Below are 21,784 nucleotides of genomic sequence, written 5' to 3'. Positions count from 1 at the left end.
TGATGTAATGATTTCAAGGTTCTGTCTTCTGTCTCACTGTGTGTGTACGTGTTCCATGTGACCTCCATTCGCTCTGACAATCTCCTTTCCCGTGTTTCTTGGTAAATGTAACACTCAGATATAAGTATGTTATTTCGATATTTTTACGGAATTTTTTTTTGATGGTGAATTCGAGAGTGTCTGGCACATTTTCAATTAATGTATTTTATATCAATGTGTATTTTTGACACGGTTCCAGAACTTCCTATTTCCCCCTTTCGGTTTTTATGTCGCGCGACGATTTCTTCAGTAGACGAGAAACCGAGGAGAGGTCTGTCGCCCTTGCCAGGCAGAGACCTCGCAAATGGAACATGTACTTGTATCATGCATGGCTTCATGCATTGGGTATGCAATCCACACAGTCCAACGTGCCACATCTGCCGCCTCACAAGAAGAAGGGTTCATATCAATATCATGCATCGCGAAATTTGTACTGTCAGTATCATCTATCGTATATCATATGTAAGTCGTGCACAACTTCAAATATCGAACATCGTAATAGCTCGCATCCAATATTGCAGTTCATATGATACACATTCCACCACTTGAATATCCCACATCAGACGTCCGCTCAGATAATACACATTAGTGTCCCTGAATATCCCACATCAGACATTACCCTTCAAATATCGCAATTCCAAATAATACAAATCACTTACCGTGAATTGAATATCTCACATCACATGTCGCCCCGCCGAGTTATCATATTGAATAATATACGTTACCGCCTGACTCTGGAATATTCCAACAAACCTGAAGCCCATGTTTACGAGTTACCCCTTATGTCGCTATGGAAAGTTCAATCTTATGTAAATTCTGCCAACGTCTAGGAGCATTTGCTGTGATTTCTTCGTTTTCTGTTGTCTCTTTATTTTCTACAATTTTCCATAGAATATAATTTTTTTCTTACGTGTAGAGAGAGAGAGAAAGGATTGCTTGTTTTTCACAGTATAGTATTGGTAGAAGATCATTACGAATTAGAGGGAGACTAGTTCAGCTAAGTTGTCGTTAGCATAGAAGGGGAGCGTAATACATGGGTGTTGTTCATGGTTAAACCCCATGGGCACGACGGTATACGACCCTTAAGTACGACGGTATACGACCCTTAAGCACGACGGTATACGACCCTTAAGCACGACGGTATACGACCCTTGGGCACGACGGTATACGACCCTTAAGCGCGATGGTATACGACCCTTGAGCACTACGGGATACGACCCTTGAGCACGACGGTATCCGACCCTTGAGCACGACGGGATACGACCCTTGAGCACGACGGTATACGACCCTTGAGCACGACGGTATACGACCCTTGAGCACGACGGTGCGTTAGAGACAGGAGAGTAAGGCAGAAGGCGTCATTCCAACCTTCCCCCCCCCCCCCCCCCACACACACACACACGCACACACACACCCACCCACCCACCCACCCACTCCCTCAGCACAATAGTCGTCAGGGGAAGAAAAAAACAGATTCACTGTGCCATATGGGAGTATGATACTACCATGGAAATTCTACAGGAAAGTGTGATCGGGAAAAGTCCCTGCTATGAATGGAACGGAATTTTCCAGGGAGGAAACTTCAACTCGGGAATGGAAATAGTTTGATTGTGTGTGTTCATGAAAACTGAATGTCTGAGTTTCCTTCGTAAAACAGTCCTGCTAATGACAATGGATTTCACAGAAGTATTTGTCTGTCCTTAAATTAACGGCATTTGATTGTCTTTGCATTGGCATCAGGTGGTAATTAATTCCACTTTTCTACAGCTCTATAGCCGAAACAAAAAAAAAATAAGGCTTTTGTCCATGTTGCTTTTGCATCTCATTCCTTTTAAATTCCGAGCATTATTCCTGGTAGTTCAGTATTTGCTTAACGTGAAGACGTTTTCGTGTTTATATTCTTGAAATCATTTACAATTTCAAGAACTTTCTATTAGACATCCTGGAAGTAGTCTCCTCTATTTATTCTCTTTTTTTAAAAGAGGATAACTTCAGATCTCCGAGTCTTTCCTCATAAAGCTATTCTTTTCTTTCTGAGCAAAGTGATTAGTTTTGATGTCCTCCTCTGACTTCATTCTAGTTTTGATGTCCTCGTCTGACTTCATTCTAGTTTTGATGTCCTCCTCTGACTTCATTCTAGTTTTGATGTCCTCCTCTGACTTCATTCTAGTTTTGATGTCCTCCTCTGACTTCATTCTAGTTTTGATGTCCTCCTCTGACTTCATTCTAGTTTTGATGTCCTCCTCTGACTTCATTCTAGTTTTGATGTCCTCCTCTGACTTCATTCTAGTTTTGATGTCCTCCTCTGACTTCATTCTAGTTTTGATGTCCTCCTCTGACTTCATTCTAGTTTTGATGTCCTCCTCTGACTTCATTCTAGTTTTTCCTCATTGTCTTGGATGAACAATGTCTTTGCCCCAGGTCGTCAGCCGGAATGGTTCCGTGTGCCAGCGAGCTCCTCGCTGGCCTCTGATCGTCGAGAATAGAAGTACCCTGTCACCTGGTTACCCTCCCACCCTGCCGGGGTCACCGCCTCCTCACTGCGGACGAGAGGACCCCGCGATGATTCCCTCGGTTGGAACGTAGCGCTGCAGTGGCAGGCCGGGCTGGAGGCTTCATTGAGCAACGAGATCAACAAGAGACGATTCCCTCATCTGGGGCGAGGCGGAACGGGACTTCGCCAGACGGAAGGGAGGCTGAGGGAGGACCCGATACAGCCCGCCGCAGGAGAGGAGCAGAACGAATTATCCCAGCGTCGGAGTAGAGAAGATAAGGGAAGAGGAAAGAGGGATGATTGAAATGTTGTAGCCAAAGCGGGGGGACATGATGAGGCCACCCTTAACCACGGAGGAAGTGGAGATCAACACCATTTTCGAATTGATTATGGAGAGGAGGTTGTGTGACCCCCAGGCCAGCCCTGCGGGGTGGAGGAGCGTCGGGGGGAGCTCAAGACATGAGCTGAACACGGGATGAGCATGTATGAGGTTAGACATCAGAGGTCAGAGGTTAGGGAACGAGGGGTGAGGGGTCAGGTGCGCTAGAGGTCAAGGGTCACACAGGGTCAGAGGGAAGAGGCAGGCAGGTGCACTATGCATATTCCAGGGTTATGTGGACGAGCAGCCTCGCTGTCGTGACACCCTCAGGGGGGATAAGTGAGTGTGTCGGGGTGTGCAGCTGGGGAGGCGGCAGACCTCCCGGGCGGGGAGAGGACAAGGGTCACATGGGAGAGGAGTGAGAGAGACGAAGAAAAGGGTATGTGTGGGATGGAGGGAGTGAGACAGGAAGGAGCTGGTGGTGGTGGTGATCCGAGGTGAGGAGGAAGGGAGGGGACAAAGAGACGCGAGGGAAAAGAATGAACAGCAGAGAGGAGGAAGGAGAGAGGGAGATGGAGCTAGGAAGGAGAGGAGAAGAAGAGGAAATTGGTTGCTGCAGATCCCTCGGCCCCCTGACGCTACTCTGTATAATCCCTGACCGGACGATATACAAAGCGCTTCTCTCTCGAGAGAGAGAGAGACACACACACACAAGCAAGGCGTTTGGACCGGATTGGCGTCCACCCTCGTGTTTTCAAAGTGTGCCTCCTTGTTGGCAACAACGCCTGTGCCTTCATCCTCTCGCGGGAAGTGGGACATGCAGTGGCTCAGCCTATCGCAAATAAAGGTGAGCTTTCTCTCCTTCCCCGATTATATCGTCGCGTGATTCTGACGACTATTCATCCCAGTCTCTCAACCTCTTTATCACCTCCGGAATCTCCTTAAGAATCTCGCGTCTCACAGTCTCCTCTCTTGACCAACCGATTTGGCTTTCGCGAGGCGAGATCCGCCGGTGCTACCCTCCCCCCCTTACCTTCCTGATGTCTGGGTCTTTGAAGGTCCCTGTCCTTCTCTCTGCCTCCGTCACCGGTTATCTCGCGCAAGCATCCTGTCTGTCAGACGTCCCTCCGTAATTATTGACGACCTAGACCTCTCCCTCTTTCCTTAACACCACTAGTGTGCGCCCTCAGAGTTCAGGTCTTGTCTTCTGCGTTGTTCCTCCTCCTGCTCCTCCTCCTGCTCCTCCTCTTCCTCCTCGTGATCAACCATCTGCCTTCTCATGTAATCAGATGCCCTCATAAGCTGACCACCCAACCCTGCCTTCGTCTATCTCTTTCAGATCTGCTCCATCTGTCTCTTGTCGCTTCTGTAAACATAGATTAGAACGAAGTTTCCCAGTGGTGAAGACGCGACTCTCTCTCTCTCTCTCTCTCTCTCTCTCTCTCTCTCTCTCTCTCTCTCTCTCTCTCTCTCTCTCTCTCTCTCTCTCTCTCTCTCTCTCTCTCTCTCTCTCTCTCTCTCTCATCCTACGTTACGTAAAACGCTGCCTCGAGGACCTGGGAAGTCTTGTTCACGAACCGGAAATTCTTTCCTGAACATTTGTATCGATTATAGTGAAGGGCTGATTCGTCCTTGCATACAACACGTCTTGAGAGGGTTTGATGTGTAGACTTACTTGACAGTGTTTTGAATCCATAGCCGTCTGACTCATCATCTCTCCCATTCCGACCTCAGAACCTGTCCTGCGCCACAGTGCTGGTTCTCTTTTCCTTCTTCTATAGATATTTCTATGGTTTCTGCTCACGGAAACAGACTGTCTTTGTGTATCTCCCATCGTTAGACACACCTCGTAATCCTCGGGCGAACAGTTGGGTCATAATTTTGCCTTGTAGCTCCTGCCAGCTCAAGGGCGAGTCGTTCTGGTATCTTTTTCTTTCCTTACACAGCTAAACTTTGGCACTCCAACTCCTCTCATGTCTTCCCAAAACAGACGACTGCCCATGACGTTGTATGTGGCAGGTCTTTTAGCGCCTCCAAGACTCTTTTAAGATTATTTTGGCTTTTTACCTCTTACTTCTAAGTCGCCTCTTTCCCTTAAATGTCTCAATAAGTTCTTCGACACGAACGTACATTAATGATTGGTTGGTTACCTTTAAGCCTCTCAACTGCCGGGGTCATTGAAGCCGTCGGGACCCAAGTTCTAAACCTCCAGTGTAAAATCCCTGAACACCTTCTTCAGGAGCTCTGAGACCATACACGCGCGCCCTCACAGTGCAGACATGGCCCATCAGTAGAGGGTGCACATGAGACACTGAGGACGGACGGAGGTGGTTGAGGACGTGGTGTCTCAACGGCTACATGAAGATTGTAATGGTCGAGTGAGGGATTTGCTCTTTATACCCTCACGCTCCAAGACGTGTTGACTGGTCGACAGTCCCACCTCCTCCTCCTCCTCCTCCTCAAACTCTCGCCATTGTGGCCCTGGTACGCCCTGTAATCAAGGGAGAACTGCTGAACTGTCTCTCCCCTGTAATCCAGACGGAACTGCTGTACCCTGTATTGTCCGGGAGTCAAGACCGGACTGGGTTTGTTGTGTTAATGATCCAGGTGATGTGCAGTAATCACTGAAGTGTTGATCCCTTTGATGACCTGGGGGGGGGTCGGATCTGTATAGCCACTGGATGTTGTTGATCACTGTACTCACTGGGAGACGAACTTTGTAATCGTTAGGAGATGAGCATTGTAATCACTGGGAGGTAAAAGCTGTAATTACTTGTAATTGCTCTCTGTAATATCAGAAATTTGATCCCTGTAATTACTAGGATTGATCAGTCAACTGACGAATAGGGGGAAATATCCAGCCCAAAGGGGAGGTGGAGGGATGATGATGATTTCAGGAGGGTTCAAACCGGGAAAGTTGATACCGACGCGGCTTACTCTCGTTTTCTATGTATGTGTTTGCCACTGACACAGAGAGTGAAGACCCCGAGTCATGGACGTGTTCCTCAGTGCATTGATGACGTATGTGGACGTGAGGCAGTGTGGCGTTGATGTTGTCACTGCATTAAAAGAAGGACTTTTTTTTTTTTTCTCCAAAAGAAGTAACAGAACGAGGCCAGGTGAGGATATTCCCTCAGAGGCCCAGTCCTCTTCTCTTAACGCTACCTTGCTAACGCTGGAAATGGCGAATAGTTTGAAAGAAAAAAAAGAAATATATATATATATATATATATATATATATATATATATATATATATATATATATATATATATATATACACGTGTTTGTGTATGTGTGTGTGTGTGTGTGTGTGTGTGTGTGTGTGTGTGTGTGTGTGTAAAGTGCCACTTTAAAGGCACCACTTCAATAAGCTAAGTATTTGGAAGAGATGCATATCACTAAACTCCTTATACTTAATAAAAGCAATTTAGAGTGAGAGAACGTGATTTGAAGCCTTTAATTACACGATACGATAATATGATAATATGGGAAGGGAGGGAGAGTTATGATGGTATGGGGAAATGTGGAATGGGAGAAAGGGAAACATCCAGGAATCAACAGCTTTTATGAAGACCTCTCCTGACTTCCCCGCCAGCAACCTAGACGTACGATAATTCCCAAGTTGAAAACAAAATGTGAATGTTATGATGTCATTTGGATTCAGTTGCTGGGAAGTTAGTTCGCTGAGTGTGTTTGGTGAGTGTGTTTAGTGATTGTTAAGTGTGTTTAGTGTTCGCTGAGTGTGTTTAGTGTTCGCTGAGTGTGTTTGGTATTCGTTGTGTGTGTTTCGTGTTCGCTGAGTGTGTTTAGTGTTGCAGCCTCGGGCTAAGACCTTCACGTAATGGTAAACAGATATCTTATTTAGTTCCTCAACTCTCGTATCTTCCTCGTGTATTGTTGTTACGACTTTATGGCGGTGTTCGGTCAGATGAGACGTTTATAAGAGCGAGATGAACTCGTGACACGAATGATAATGAGACAGAAAAAAAGGAGTTGGTGAGACCAAGTGATGAGAGAGAGGCGAGTGAAGAGATAAGTGATGAGGAAGAGAAAGAAGAGATGAGCAGTGAGGGAGGTAGATGAAGTAGATGCAGGTGTTGCAGTTGTTTATTATAACTCTACATCTGTGAGCCTCTGTGGAGCTAGAGAGACACCTGCGTACCACAACGCGAGACAGTATCCGAGACGCCAGCATCGCGAGACGATAGAGATAATGCAGGTAATATGAGCATGAGGGGTGAAGTGATACTGGCCCGGGCGACGCCATATTGCAGAAAACCCCCAGATCATCACACAGTGGCGGTAAACACAAGGCCCACCTTCCACCGTTGACCGAGAGGCCCTCAGCAGACAGGTCCTGGACGGATGTCAGCCTACCGGCCTGTCAGCCCGCCCGTCTGACGAAGGAGTAGCCCCACTCCAACCCATCCAGGTCGGAAGCCGGGATCCAGCCCCTCCTCCCGGAACACTTCTCATCCAGGTCGTTAGCGTGGTCGCCAGGCTAGGCAAGGGACGACACCCACAGCTGCTCCTCTCCCTCTCACACTCGTCTGCCACGCCCTCTGTCTTACCCAGTCAGGGGTCTCTGGCCTCGAGATCTGAGAGGCAAACGACACAGGAGACCTCAGCGTGACCCGGGTGAGAGACAGAGGAACCGAGACCATCCCGTCGGCGTCCTTGAGCGAAGATTACCCCACAGGGACTTCGAGGAGCCGCCGTGTTCCAAGGACCTATTAGCCAACCTCGCGCTCCTTCCACGCTCGCCTTAACAGCTGTGGCAACACTGTGACGCCTCCCCCCTCTCCTCTCGCGCTAATGGCAGCGAGATGAGCTAATCTTGGGCCGCCTCCCACCTGCCAATTACCTTCCGTTTCCCCACTCGTTTTAAAGTCCAGACAATCGAACGACATGTGACACCTTGATATTGATAGATAGATAGATAGATAGATAGATAGATAGATAGATAGATAGATAGATAGATATGGGTATATAGGTAGATACAGATAGATAGATAGATATGGGTATATAGGTAGATACAGATAGATAGATAGATATGGGTATATAGGTAGATACAGATAGATAGATAGATATGGGTATATAGGTAGATACAGATATTCAGAGAGATATTATTGTGCCACGAGACAGGGTTAGCACGTACAGCTGACCGCTTAAAATGTTTGTTCGCCATTGGTCATATTCGTCAGCGCCTCGTCCCGCATTGCATGGTTGCCCATCCCCCAGTGTTCTTCTGGGACTGTTCTGAACCATTTACCCAGACTTCTTGTGAATCGTTTCTCTGTTTACCTCCATTTCTTGTTTACGCTTGGCAGGAGTTCAACAGCCTTTGACCTCTTTCTCGCTGGGTTCAGAAGTACTTTACTTTGATGTCTTGTGAGGTAGCGTTAATTACACTTTCTTCATTGTTGTAAAATCTTAAGATGCCGCACGTTTTCTTTCACACCCTCACTTCATTTCCCGTTTTCTCTCTAAGTTGTGAAATTCCATTTTCTTTGTATATTTTTTCCTTCGGTCTTTCACGGTCGGTCGTATGTTCCGTTCCCTCGGTTTAGCGTGTTACGTGTTCCTGAATGCTGGCTGATTTTTAGCTGACATCAACCTCTCTCTCTGTCACGATGGCCGTACAGCAAAGCAGTTATTTTAGCTTTTACATCGTTTGCATTGTATATATATATATATATATATATATATATATATATATATATATATATATATATATATATATATATATATATATATATATATATGTATATATATATGTATATATATATATATGTATATATATATATATATATATATATATATATATATATATATATATATATATATATATATATATATATTTTTTTTTTTTTTAAACTATTCGCCATTTCCTGCATCAGCAAGGTAGCGTTAAGAACAGAGGACTGGGCCTCTGAGGGAACATCCTCACCTGGCCCCCTTCTCTGTTCCTTCTTTTGGAAAATTAAAAAAAAAAAAACAAGAGGGGAGGATTTCCAGGCCCCCGCTCCCTCTCCTTTTAGTCGCCTTCTACGACACGCAGGGAATACGTGGGAAGTATTCTTTCTCCCCATCCCCAGGGATATATATATATATATATATATATATATATATATATATATATATATATATATATATATATATATATATATATATATATATATTATATCCCTGGGGATAGGGGAGAAAGAATACTTCCCACGTATTCCCTGCGTGTCGTAGAAGGCGACTAAAAGGGGAGGGAGCGGGGGGCTGGAAATCCTCCCCTCTTGTTTTTTTTTTATTTTCCAAAAGAAGGAACAGAGAACGAGGCCAGGTGAGGACATTCCCTCAGAGGCCCAGTCCTCTGTTCTTAACGCTACCTTGCTAACGCGGGAAATGGCGAATAGTATGAAAGAAAGAAAGAAAAGATATATATATTAATCGCCAATTCTCTCTCTCTCTGTCTCTCTCTTTCTCTCTCTCTCTCTCTCTCTCTCTCTCTCTCTCTCTCTCTCTCTCTCTCTCTCTCTCTCTCTCTCTCTCTCTCTCTCTCTCTCGTCATGAATGTCATTATTACCCCCACTCGTTGCTTGAGTCACTGGCGCGATGTTTTCTCGTCTAATTTTTTCTATTTTTTTTTTTTCAACATAGACCTGGAAATTTTGGACCTTTTTATCATTGGTTTATCGTAGGTGCCCCGAGAGAGACGGCCTCCCTGCCTCGTGCCTCACCAGGGGAGAAAGTGGGCAGAAGCAGTGGAATAATGACACGAGGCCAGAGGGGAGAAAAAAAATGGACAAGAGGAACTGTGAAAAGTGAAAGAAAAATGTGAACTAAGGGAAGTGTGTGTGCGTGTGTGTGTGTGTGTGTGTGTGTGTGTGTGTGTCGTGCTCAAGGGTCGTATACCGTCGTGCTCAAGGGTCGTATACCGTCGTGCTCAAGGGTCTTATACCGTCGTGCTCAAGGGTCGTATACCGTCGTGCTCAAGGATCGTATACCGTCGTGCTCAAGGATCGTATACCGTCGTGCTCAAGGGTCGTATACCGTCGTGCTCAAGGGTCGTATATACCGTCGTGCTCAAGGGTCGTATACCGTCATGCTCAAGGGTCGTATACCGTCGTGCTCAAGGGTCGTATACCGTCGTGCTCAAGGGTCGTATACCGTCGTGCTCAAGGGTCGGATACCGTCGTGCTCAAGGATCGTATACCGTCGTGCTCAAGGATCGTATACCGTCGTGCTCAAGGGTCGTATACCGTCGTGCTCAAGGGTCGTATACCGTCGTGCTCAAGGATCGTATACCGTCGTGCTCAAGGATCGTATACCGTCGTGCTCAAGGGTCGTATACCGTCGTGCTCAAGGGTCGTATACCGTCGTGCTCAAGGATCGTATACCGTCGTGCTCAAGGGTCGTATACCGTCGTGCTCAAGCGTCGTATACCGTCGTGCTCAAGGGTCGCATACCGTCGTGCTCAAGGGTCGTATACCGTCGTGCTCAAGGGTCGCATACCGTCGTGCTCAAGGGTCGTATACCGTCGTGCTCAAGGGTCGTATACCGTCGTGCTCAAGGGTCGCATACCGTCGTGCTCAAGGGTCGTATACCGTCGTGCTCAAGGGTCGCATACCATCGTGCTCAAGGGTCGTATACCGTCGTGCTCAAGCGTCTCCATACTCCACACTCATTCCAACATATCTTATTATTCACAAGGAAGAAGAAGAAAAAAAGAAGGTATAATGCAATCAAACATTGTCAGTAGGGATGATACTCGTATATCCAGTTTATGAGATCGTAAACTTTGCCTGCTGTGGTTTCCGACGTACTGGTGATACGAAGGAATATAATCGTATACAACTTAGAGTTTTGTGTCCAGCATCTGCTGCTGGTGATTAAACCCCCCACACAACAACAAGGGATGTAAACCATAAGGTTTTAATGGCTTTGTTTTACTTATGGTTCCAGGAAGTAAGGTTTTCTCTCTCTCTCTCTCTCTCTCTCTCTCTCTCTCTCTCTCTCTCTCTCTCTCTCTCTCTCTCTCTCTCTCTCTCTCTCTCTCTCCACGTAGGAGGGAGATTTTTTTGACCCTTATATGACCTATTAGTTAGAGCGTATGTCCTGTGCTCTGGGAGCTCCCGAGTCTTTGTTACAACGTTTTGATCCTTACGGTACCATTACATAAGGACGAAAGCTGGGTATATATATATTTTTTTAACTCAGAAACTGTGGTTTGGAGGCATGTTGGCGACGATGTATGGGGACGTGGGTGGGGAGGCTTGTGTCTGGGGAGGTCTGCTGGAGTGATGTAAGGGGGTATAGAAGGAAGCCTTCTGGGGTGGTTATGAGGTATGTGGGGTGGTGTTATGAGGTATGTGGGGTGGTGTTATGAGGTATGTGGGGTGGTGTTATGAGGTATCTGGGGGTGGTGTTATGAGGTATGTGGGGTGGTGTTATGAGGTATGTGGGGGTGGTGTTATGAGGTATGTGGGGTGGTGTTATGAGGTATGTGGGGTGGTGTTATGAGGTATGTGGGTGGTGTTATGAGGTATGTGGGGATGGTGTTATGAGGTATGTGGGTTGGTGTTATGTGGTATGTGGGTTGGTGTTATGAGGTATGTGGATGGTGTTATGAGGTATGTGGGGGTGGTGTTATGAGGTATGTGGGGTGGTGTTATGAGGTATGTGGGGTGGTGTTATGAGGTATCTGGGGGTGGTGTTATGAGGTATGTTGGGTGGTGTTGTGAGGTATGTGGGGGTGGTGTTATGAGGTATCTGGGGGTGGTGTTCGGGGTTCAGGGGTTTCATCTACCCTTTCGAAGAGTGTGTTGGGTGTGTCATGGTGCGTGGCGCAACTCTCGTGTGTAACTAAGTTATACGCCTGGGCCCCGCCTGGGGTGTGTGGCTGAGGTGAGTTCGTGTGTCCATGCTGTCGAAGGTGTCGTGCGACGGTTTTCTCAGGCGTCGTGCGACGGTTTTCTCAGGCGTCGTGCGACAGTTCCTCAGGCGTCGTGCGACGGTTCTCTCAGGCGTCGTGCGACACTTCCCTCAAGCGTCGTGCGACAGGTGTATCTTGAGGCAGGTTCAGGCCTGGGTGGAGGGTTGAGTGAGGAGGAGGTGGAGGAGGAGGGCTCCCGGACCACTGCTCCGTGAAATTGTGTTCTTAGTTTCCAGAGTCCGTTTTCCTGTGGCTCATCTCTCTCTCTCTCTCTCTCTCTCTCTCTCTCTCTCTCTCTCTCTCTCTCTCTCTCTCTCTCTCTCTCTCTCTCTCTCTCTCTCTCTCTGCCAGGCACCTGGACAAGCAGCGCACACACACACACACACACACACACACACACACACACACAAGTCCCAGAGGCCCTCCGTGCTGCTGGTCCTCGCGCTGGGTGTTCGTCGGGGGGCAAGACAGTGTCTCTCTCTCTCTCTCTCTCTCTCTCTCTCGCGTGCCCGCGCCCGCCCGCCCGCTAGCGTCGTGCCTGGTCTACGTCGGGAGTGGCTGGTTGATCTCTCACGCCGTCCGGTGATCAGGAAGTCTCTCTGATGGTTCATGGAAGAGCCGAAATGTGACGCCTGGGGCTGGGGGTGAAGAGACGGTACGGGAAGAGACGGTACGACGTAGCCTGGAGATAGATAGATAGATAGATAGATAGAGAGAGAGAGAGAGAGAGAGAGAGAGAGAGAGAGAGAGAGAGAGAGAGAGAGAGAGAGAGAGAGAATATACCATTCCAGGTAGCTGGACCAACCAGTAATATTGTGCCAACTCTCTTAAAAGACAATTGTTTAGAGACTTTCCTATTCACGTACAACAACGTATGAGATGACGTAGACCACACTTAGCATTATATTGCCCACACACACACACACACACACACACACACAACACACACACACACACACACACACACACACAACACACACACACACACACACACACACACACACACACACACACGGACACACACACACACACACACACAACACACACACACACACACACACACACACACACACACACAGAGGTGTACTCAACCATGTCTTGTTGACGATGCGCATCGTGATGTTCGCCTGACTTCATGTCGGAAATTCAAGTCCCCGAGGGGGCGAGGTACCCCCCCCCCGTGAGATCCCCCCTCCCCCCCCCCCCCGGCCCTCAGCCAAACATGAAAGAAGGCGGACATTTTACGTCCAAGGTGGGGGGGAGAGGGGGGTTAGGGGGGGTGGGGGGTTGGGGGGGGGGTGACTATAATGATGAAGGCGCAGGAGGTCTTCCTGATGGAGGAGGGGAGGGGAGGTGAGGGGGGCCCGGCCACCATAGTGCCCCTCTCTTTTTCCCCTCTGGACTGACTCCTCCCCTGCATGACGGGGGGGGGGGGGGAGGTCTGGGTCCCTCATGAGGGGCTCCTTCCCCTTCACGACCCCCATCACCACCACCCCTTCCTCCTCCTCCTCCTTCTGTACCAGGTCACTCACCTCTCTCTCTCTCTCTCTCTCTCTCTCTCTCTCTCTCTCTCTCTCTCTCTCTCTCTCTCTCTCTCTCTCTCTCTCTCTCTCTCTCTCTCTCTCTCTCTCTCTCTCCAGGCCTGGAAGCCGTGCCCTGGTCAGGTCCCCCCCCACCCCCCCGTGGTGAGACACGTGCTACGTCATGTCACGTGATGGGACGTGCCAGGTTAGGGTCAGCTGATGAGAGACAACACGTCACACTCACTCACACATCCTCACACACCCTCACACTTACTCACACATCCCCACACATCCTCACACATCCTCACAGATCCATACAAATCCTCACACTTCCTCACACCTCACACATCTTCACACATCCTCACACATCCTCACACACCCTCACACACCCTCACACATCCTCACACACCCTCACACATCCTCACACATCCTCACACACCCTCACACACCCTCACACATCCTCACACATCCTCACACACCCTCACACACCCTCACACATCCTCACACACCCTCACACACCCTCACACACCCTCACACATCCTCACACACCCTCACACATCCTCACACATCCTCACACACCCTCACACACCCTCACACATCCTCACACACCCTCACACATCCTCACACATCCTCACACATCCTCACACATCCTCACACACCCTCACACATCCTCACACACCCTCACACATCCTCACACATCCTCACACACCCTCACACATCCTCACACATCCTCACACACCCTCACACATCCTCACACATCCTCACACACCCTCACACACCCTCACACATCCTCACACATCCTCACACATCCTCACACTTCCTCACACACCCTCACACATCCTCACACATCCTCACACACCCTCACACATCCTCACACACCCTCACACACCCTCACACATCCTCACACATCCTCACACTTCCTCACACATCCTCACACACCCTCACACATCCTCACACACCCTCACACATCCTCACACATCCTCACACAGACTGTAGGCCTGCTGTGGGAGACCTTCAGTTCCTCGTCTAAATTCAAATTCGTGAGGTCAGGTCTTGGTCGTGTGTATTTTCTCGTTGTGGTAATTCTTCTTCTTCTGTGGTTGTGGCTTCGCCCCAGCAACGACCTGGTCTTGTTTCAGAGGACAGTCGTACTGACGACCTGCCTGTTGTGACCTGCTCTGGCTGCTGGAGGCTGTTCCATGGTTCTGTTGTTAACCAATAGTGCCAATTATCTCATCTTGATGTTTACAGTTTAAGCTGGTGTTGGTTCTAAGCTGGTGTTGGTTCTAAGCTGGTGTTGGTTCTAAGCTGGTGTGGGTTCTAAGCTGGTGTGGGTTCTAAACTGGTGTGGGTTCTAAGCTGGTGTTGGTTCTAAGCTGGTGTGGGTTCTAAGCTGGTGTTGGTTCTAAGCTGGTGTGGGTTCTAAGCTGGTGTGGGTTCTAAGCTGGTGTTGGTTCTAAGCTGGTGTGGGTTCTAAGCTGGTGTTGGTTCTAAGCTGGTGTTGGTTCTAAACTGGTGTGGGTTCTAAGCTGGTGTTGGTTCTAAACTGGTGTGGGTTCTAAGCTGGTGTGGGTTCTAAACTGGTGTGGGTTCTAAACTGGTGTGGGTTCTAAGCTGCAGCTCCGGATTCAGTGTGTTGTGGTGAGGCCTGGGTCCAGCGGTTGTGGTGATGGTTGTAATGGTGGTGGTGGTGATGGTGGTGGTGGTGATGGTTGTAATGGTGGTGGTGGTGGTGATGGTTGTAATGGTGGTGATGGTGGTGGTGGTGATGGTTGTAATGGTGGTGATGGTTGTGGTTGTGGTGATTGTGGTGGTGATGGTGGTGTTGGTGTTGGCTCTGTGGTGTCGATTTTAGCTTCGTGTTGGTGGTGACGGTTGTGGTTGTGGTGGTGATGACGTGGTTGTGGAGGTGTTGGGGGGTCAAGTGTGTAGCAGGTGTTGTGATCAACACAACCCATCCGTCACGGTTGTATCGTGTCGTTAGGGATCGTATTTGTACAACACCTTGTCGTAACTCCCCCCCCGCACGTAACGCTCTCTTATCCTTAATGGCCATTGGTCCCCCCACGCCCCCCACGCCTTGCGTGAGTCGCCAACAACCAATCACAGACGCGGGGACTTGAGGAGGCTTATTGACGTAGACCTCGCCGGCATCAGCGATTTACGACGCTCGTAAATCGTTCATGTATTGTTCGTGGATGATATCGCCACGTCGGCGGCGGCTACCGTAGCGATAGCCGTATGTCGAAGGGCGAATTGTGACGTTTGAAACAGTTCTTTACGATAGCCTCCATACCCCTACCCCCCCCCCCAGTCCTCAACGATAGCTCAGCTCTTCTTCCATTACGATACCCACCCTTACCACTCCACACCACACCTACCATTACGATACCCACCCTCACCACTCCACACCACACCTACCATTACGATACCCACCCTCACCACTCCACACCACACCTGTACAGTACTACACTCCCCTGCTGTCGTAATTCTTTCCCCTCTACACCGCAACGCCCATTACACCCTCCAACACAGGACACCCAGTACACCCTCCACCATATAACACCACCACTATACTCCACCACATAACACCACCGCTGTACTCCACCACAACACCACCACTTATACCCTCCACTGCAACACTACCACTACACCCTCCACCACAACGCCACCACTACACCCTCCTCCACAACACTACCACTCCATCCTCCATCACAACGCCACCACTATACCCTTCACCACAACACCCTCCACCACAACGCCACCACTACACCCTCCTCCACAACACTACCACTCCATCCTCCATCACAACGCCACCACTATACCCTTCACCACAACACCCTCCACCACAACGCCACCACTACACCCTCCTCCACAACACTACCACTCCATCCTCCATCACAACGCCACCACTATACCCTTCACCACAACACCCTCAACCACAACGCTACTACTCCATCCTCCACCACAACGCCATTACTCCATCCTCCACCACAATGCCATCACTCCATCCTCCACCACAACGCCACCACTACACCCTTCACCAAAACACTACCACTACACCCTCCACCACAGAACCACCACTACACCCTCCATCTCACCGCTACCACTACACCCTCCACCACAACACCACCACTACACGCTCCATCTCACCGCTACCACTACACCCTCCACCACAACACCACCACTACACCCTTCACCACTGCACCCTCCACCACAGAAGCACCCCAGCGGCAGGAGGAGCCTCCCATCTCCCGGAGGAGGAGGGTGTGAGACGGTGTCGTGTAACATCACCATTTCCCTGGGAGGTGTTGGAGGCTGGGAGGGCGACAGCCCATGACCTGAGGTCCGGCTTACCGTGTGATCCTCACTGACCTTCCATTTCCCTCCCCTCCCCACCACCCATTCCCCACCACCATCACCACCACCACCACCATCACCATCACCACCACCATCACCATCACCATCACTCAGGACGCCGGGGACCAGAATACAAGGGGGGGGTCGACCGTCTTTAGGGCTTAGTCTGAATATGCGAGAGAGAGAGAGAGAGAGAGAGAGAGAGAGAGAGAGAGAGAGAGAGAGAGAGAGAGAGAGAGAGGTGGAGACAGTCCCAGCTTGAAGTCCATGGTCCCTAGATGGCCTTAATGGTCCACGGTGACCCGTCATGGTCGGTCGTGGTCTTGGTGAGTACAGACACCAACACAAGACCCGGGGTCTCGCTTCGTGCTGGACACTTCTGCTGCGCCGCCTTCAGGAACCTTCCTGGCCCGCCCCCATCGTGCCTCACGTCCTCCAGCGGTGTGCACGACGCCTTCCTGGGGGGGGGGGAGGTCCTTGCCGGCCTCATGGGTGGTTCATGGCCACATGGTTGGTCCGTGTGGTGGTTCATGGCCACATGGTAGGTCCGTGTGGTGGTTCATGGCCACATGGTAGGTCCGTGTGGTGGTTCATGACCTCATGGTAGGTCCGTGTGGTGGTTCATGACCACATGGTTGGTCCGTGTGGTGGTTCATGGCCACATGGTTGGTCCGTGTGGTGGTTCATGGCCACATGGTTGGTCCGTGTGGTGGTTCATGGCCACATGGTAGGTCCGTGTGGTGGTTCATGGATAGTGCATGACCTTATGGGAGGTTCGGGTGTGTGCAGTGCCTCATGCAAGTGTCTTTGACAGTGACACGTTCTCGGATGGCAGTGACCAGCAGGTGCCAGTAACCAACAGTTGGCAGTGACCAACAGTTGGCAGTGACCAACAGTTGGCAGTGCCAAGCATGAATGGTGGCAGTGACCAGCAGGTGGCAGTGCCACACACCATCAATGGCAGTGCCAAGAATCAATGTTGGCAGTGACCAGCAGGTGGCAGTGCCAAGCGCCAACATACAAGACTCACGCCCATCACACAACGCCTCAGCTGAAAACATAAACATAAATGCAAACAACAAAAAAAGCAAAACAAATAAACACTTGAACATTTACATACGCACGTCTATTACACGACGCGAGTTCTTTTCAATTTTTTTTCCCCCAGTGGTGTCAATTTAGTCCTCACTTCATCGCTGCATTACACACACCACATCCCAGGACGATCGACGCCAGCCCGTCTAACCCACCACACCACACCACACCACACCACCACACCACACCACACCTCACACCACACCACACCACACCACACCACACCACACCACCACCACAGCCATGATGGTGAACGCCACACACACTTTTTTTTTTTCAATATATTCTGTGGCGTTCCAGGCAAATATTTGGTCGCCTGTTAGTGCGCTCGAAAACATGGAGCGGGATTGTGGGTGTATTTTACGTGCGCTGTGTGTGAAATGCATGTAGATTATGCGGGAGGGGGGAGTCATTGGTGCACACAAGGGTGGTTCGTCACAGCATCACACAAGGGTCGTTCGCCACACTTAGCAGTACCACACAAGGGTCGTTCGTCACTCGCAGCACCACACAAGGGTCGTTCGCCACACTTAGCAGTACCAAGTAAGGGTCGTTCGTCGCTCGCAGCACCACACAAGGGTCGTTCGCCACACTTAGCAGTACCAAGTAAGGGTCGTTCGTCGCTCGCAGCACCACACAAGGTCGTTCGTCACAGCACCACACAAGGGTCGTCACTATCATCACCACAAGTCGTAGGTCAGCACCGCACACAGGTCGCCACCCTCCGCGCCAGAGTGGAGTGGAGTTCGCCTGGTGTGGTGGCCACCCCTCGCGACCCCAAGTCTCCATCCATGACGACCGTTCATGGCTGACCACACCAACACCTGGTCTCCTCCACCTTCGTCAGAAGTGCCCGTTCTTCGCTTTTCATACGGTCCCTCCTTTCCTCCTTCCCATCCCTCTGTTCCTCCCTCCCTTCCTTCCTCGCCTTATCGAGACGTCTCCAGGAACTGATGAACCTCTTGAAGGAAGAATTGAAAAATCCTCGCTTGGTTCCTTCCTCAGAAACACAGGAGGGACGGATTTCCAGTCTCCCCCCTCCGTCGCTCCTGACGCACTTACCTTTCTTCGACGACACGATGGACGCACCTGGGCACTGTTCTTTCTCCCTCGTCCTCAGGAACGAGAAACATCACGGATTGGCAGTGCTGCAAAATAGAAATAAACTGTATTTATTATTTTCCTGATATTTTGGTTCGAAATCTCACGTTTACGAGACAAAACAGTTTGATGTTAAGTTGTGAGTGATGGTGACGCTGGAGGTGGATGTGTGTGGTGGGACGGGGTTATGTCTGGCCGGGCCTCCGGCGGCCTTTACGACGCCTCTAGTGATGTCTGAATGCCACTTCATCGACGTTTTATTGACGTCTTTTTTTTTGGTGGGTGTGAGGTGTGAGGGAAGGAGGGTGGTGTTGAGGCGAACCCTCGCTCTTGACCCGGCGCCTTCCCCTGGTGGTGGCTGATGCCCCCCAGTGATAACTCCTCCAGTCAATGGTCCTCAGAGGCCGGCAGTATTGGACCAGTTTCTCTTGTGGAGAAAAAGGAGAAAAATGTGGCCTGGGGTCCAGCCAGAGGAGGAGGCGTCAGGGGGAAAAGAAAAGAGGGGCAATTCTACCTTGGAGGAGGGAAAGAAAAATGAAGTGTTGCACGATGGACGATGGTATAGGTTGATCCAGAGACAAGGCGACCAGGGAGGCGACCATAGCACCACCAACGCCTCCGTCACTCACCTGCCCACCTGTGGCACCTGAGGATCGGGTCACCACCGCCTGGTGATCCAGTGTGGCCAACCGTGGCTTCGAAGAGTCGGACACTCGTGGCCAAGGCATGAGGGCCGAGTACAGAGGCAGGCTACCTACCTGACGACAGTTCTTCTGCCTCCTCTGCGGTAGTCTGTCTTCAGCTGTTACGGGCTTCCAGCGCTTGGTGACGACGCCCTGCGATGCGAAAGTAACCTCGCTGGGGAGAGGACCTCCAGACTAGCCCCTTCCAACACATTTGGTACCTGCCACAGCAGCAAGGGAGTGGGCAGGGGGCCGATGACCGCTCCTCCTCACCTGCCTCTTTTGCAACAAGACGTTAGCAAACCACAAGGGGTTCGGGGTTCACCTACGGGCAGCACATGGCAGTCACTACCGTCAAGAGGTGGCAAATAGGTGCTGTGACACTGAAGGCAAGGTGCACCACAGAGGTACTGGAACTTCTTGCTGGGGGTAAGGGCCGTATTAGCAGCTGGCCTCCAGTAGGTCGCTGGAAAGAGCATCAACCAAAAGCTCCACGATACTGTTCCCGAGAGGAGAGTGGACGTGATGGAGGGCCTTCGGTTGTGGGTTTCCTATGATGCTCGAGTCGAGGAGGTGGTTCACGTGGGCTCCTCCCAGGAGAGTCCTAGGCGGCTTTGGCGAGTCATCCTGTGCCGCCGCGCGGGACCAGATAAGGAGGACCCGTGTGAGGGAAGTTAATCCCAGCGCCGGGCGCCATGATCCCCTTCCTGTTTCCCCCGATCTCCTCTGCTCAGGATTCCGCACCCTTATACCTACCTACACCCGCAGAACACCAGGGGGGACAGACGCGTGAGGACGTCGGAGATTAATGCCTCTGCCATCAGCGTGTGGAATGTTACAGCTGTGGAGGTTGAGCGTCCTTCCCCCCTGGTCGCGGAGGTTCTCCCACGACGGCTCCCACAGGACAAGCCCCTCGCTTTGATAGAGAGAGAGAGAGATGGCGCCATCCTCATTCTCGCAGAGGAGGTGAGGTTCCTGCTGCCGTTAGAGGAGCTGCTGAGGAGACAGCTGGTTATATCCTGCGGTAAATCACCGCCCAAAAGCCGTCGGAATCTTGAGAGAAGCGACCATGGACACTCAGGCCCGGGCCTACGGCGGCCCCTTGCTCCGGTTTCGTGGAGCGTAAGTCGTGCCCCGCCGGTAACAGCAAAGAGCCTGCCGGCGACTCTGCAGAAGGGAAAGGTCGCTAGCCGCGGGGCGTGTCGTCAGAGGTAACCGACAAGTGCCGCCTTCAGTGGGGACGGACACCCAATTTTCCCGTAGTGAATGAACCTTTTTCCCTAGACCCTCTGATCCTGACACACCCCTTACGCTCGACCCAGCACATCCAGCCACCATGGGAGAGGTTCAAAGACACCTGTCGGACACAAGGCCTTTTGGTCTCTGCTCTGGAAGGTGTGGAGACGAGACTACTGAGGTCCATCCTTGCGCGAGTCCTGTATAGGATGCTTCATTTCCGGACGGCTACAGTCACCCTACCTGGCCCTCTGGGGGATAATCGTACTGCTCTGATGATAACGAAGGACTCCCAAGTCCTATTGAGCCTAAGGACTACCGGCCGATCACCGCCCGCCTCCTACGCCGTCATCCTACGGCTACAGTAGATCATCGGCTGCTGCAGCACCCGAGGGGCGTCGCAAGTGATGGGCTTGGAAAAGGCATTCGATCCTGGTCGACGGCGACCTTGAGAGCTTCGCATTATCGAATCTCATGGTTAGTCATGGACGAGGAGCTGTGCTCCTGGTGTCTCCGGACATGGCCTTTGATAGTGTCCATCATGATACTGTTGACCGGGTCTGGTCGAGGGAGGAAGGGGGCGGGGAGAAATATCCAAGACCTCCGTCAGGGGCACGTTGTAAGGCCCTCGCTGGCCCGCCCACACGGGTGAGATATACACAGACGTTGGTGTTGGAGTGTTCACACGGGCGTGAAGCCGAGGGGGGGGGGGGATTTCACACGGGCGAGACCGATCCTGCTCGCTTGTGTTGCTACTCAGCGACGGGTGGGAACACGTGGCACGTGCTCACAGTGATCGTATGCTAAAATGTAGCATTTTTTTTAGACGACTGGGTTTTCGTCTCGCGTGTCGGGTGAGGTTTTCATCTTCGGAGGGACACAGTATGATGTAAAGTGCCTCTGATTATTTGGTAAGTATTTATAAGTAGTTGTGATTAAGACTATGCATTATGTATCTGTCTATCTGTCGCTATACCGTATATGTTTACATCTGTCTATCCATCTAT

The sequence above is a fragment of the Panulirus ornatus genome, chromosome 10 (genome assembly GCF_036320965.1).
Source record: "Panulirus ornatus isolate Po-2019 chromosome 10, ASM3632096v1, whole genome shotgun sequence".
NCBI classification, from domain to species: domain Eukaryota; kingdom Metazoa; phylum Arthropoda; class Malacostraca; order Decapoda; family Palinuridae; genus Panulirus; species Panulirus ornatus.
Note: the sequence above shows the minus strand (reverse complement) of the source record.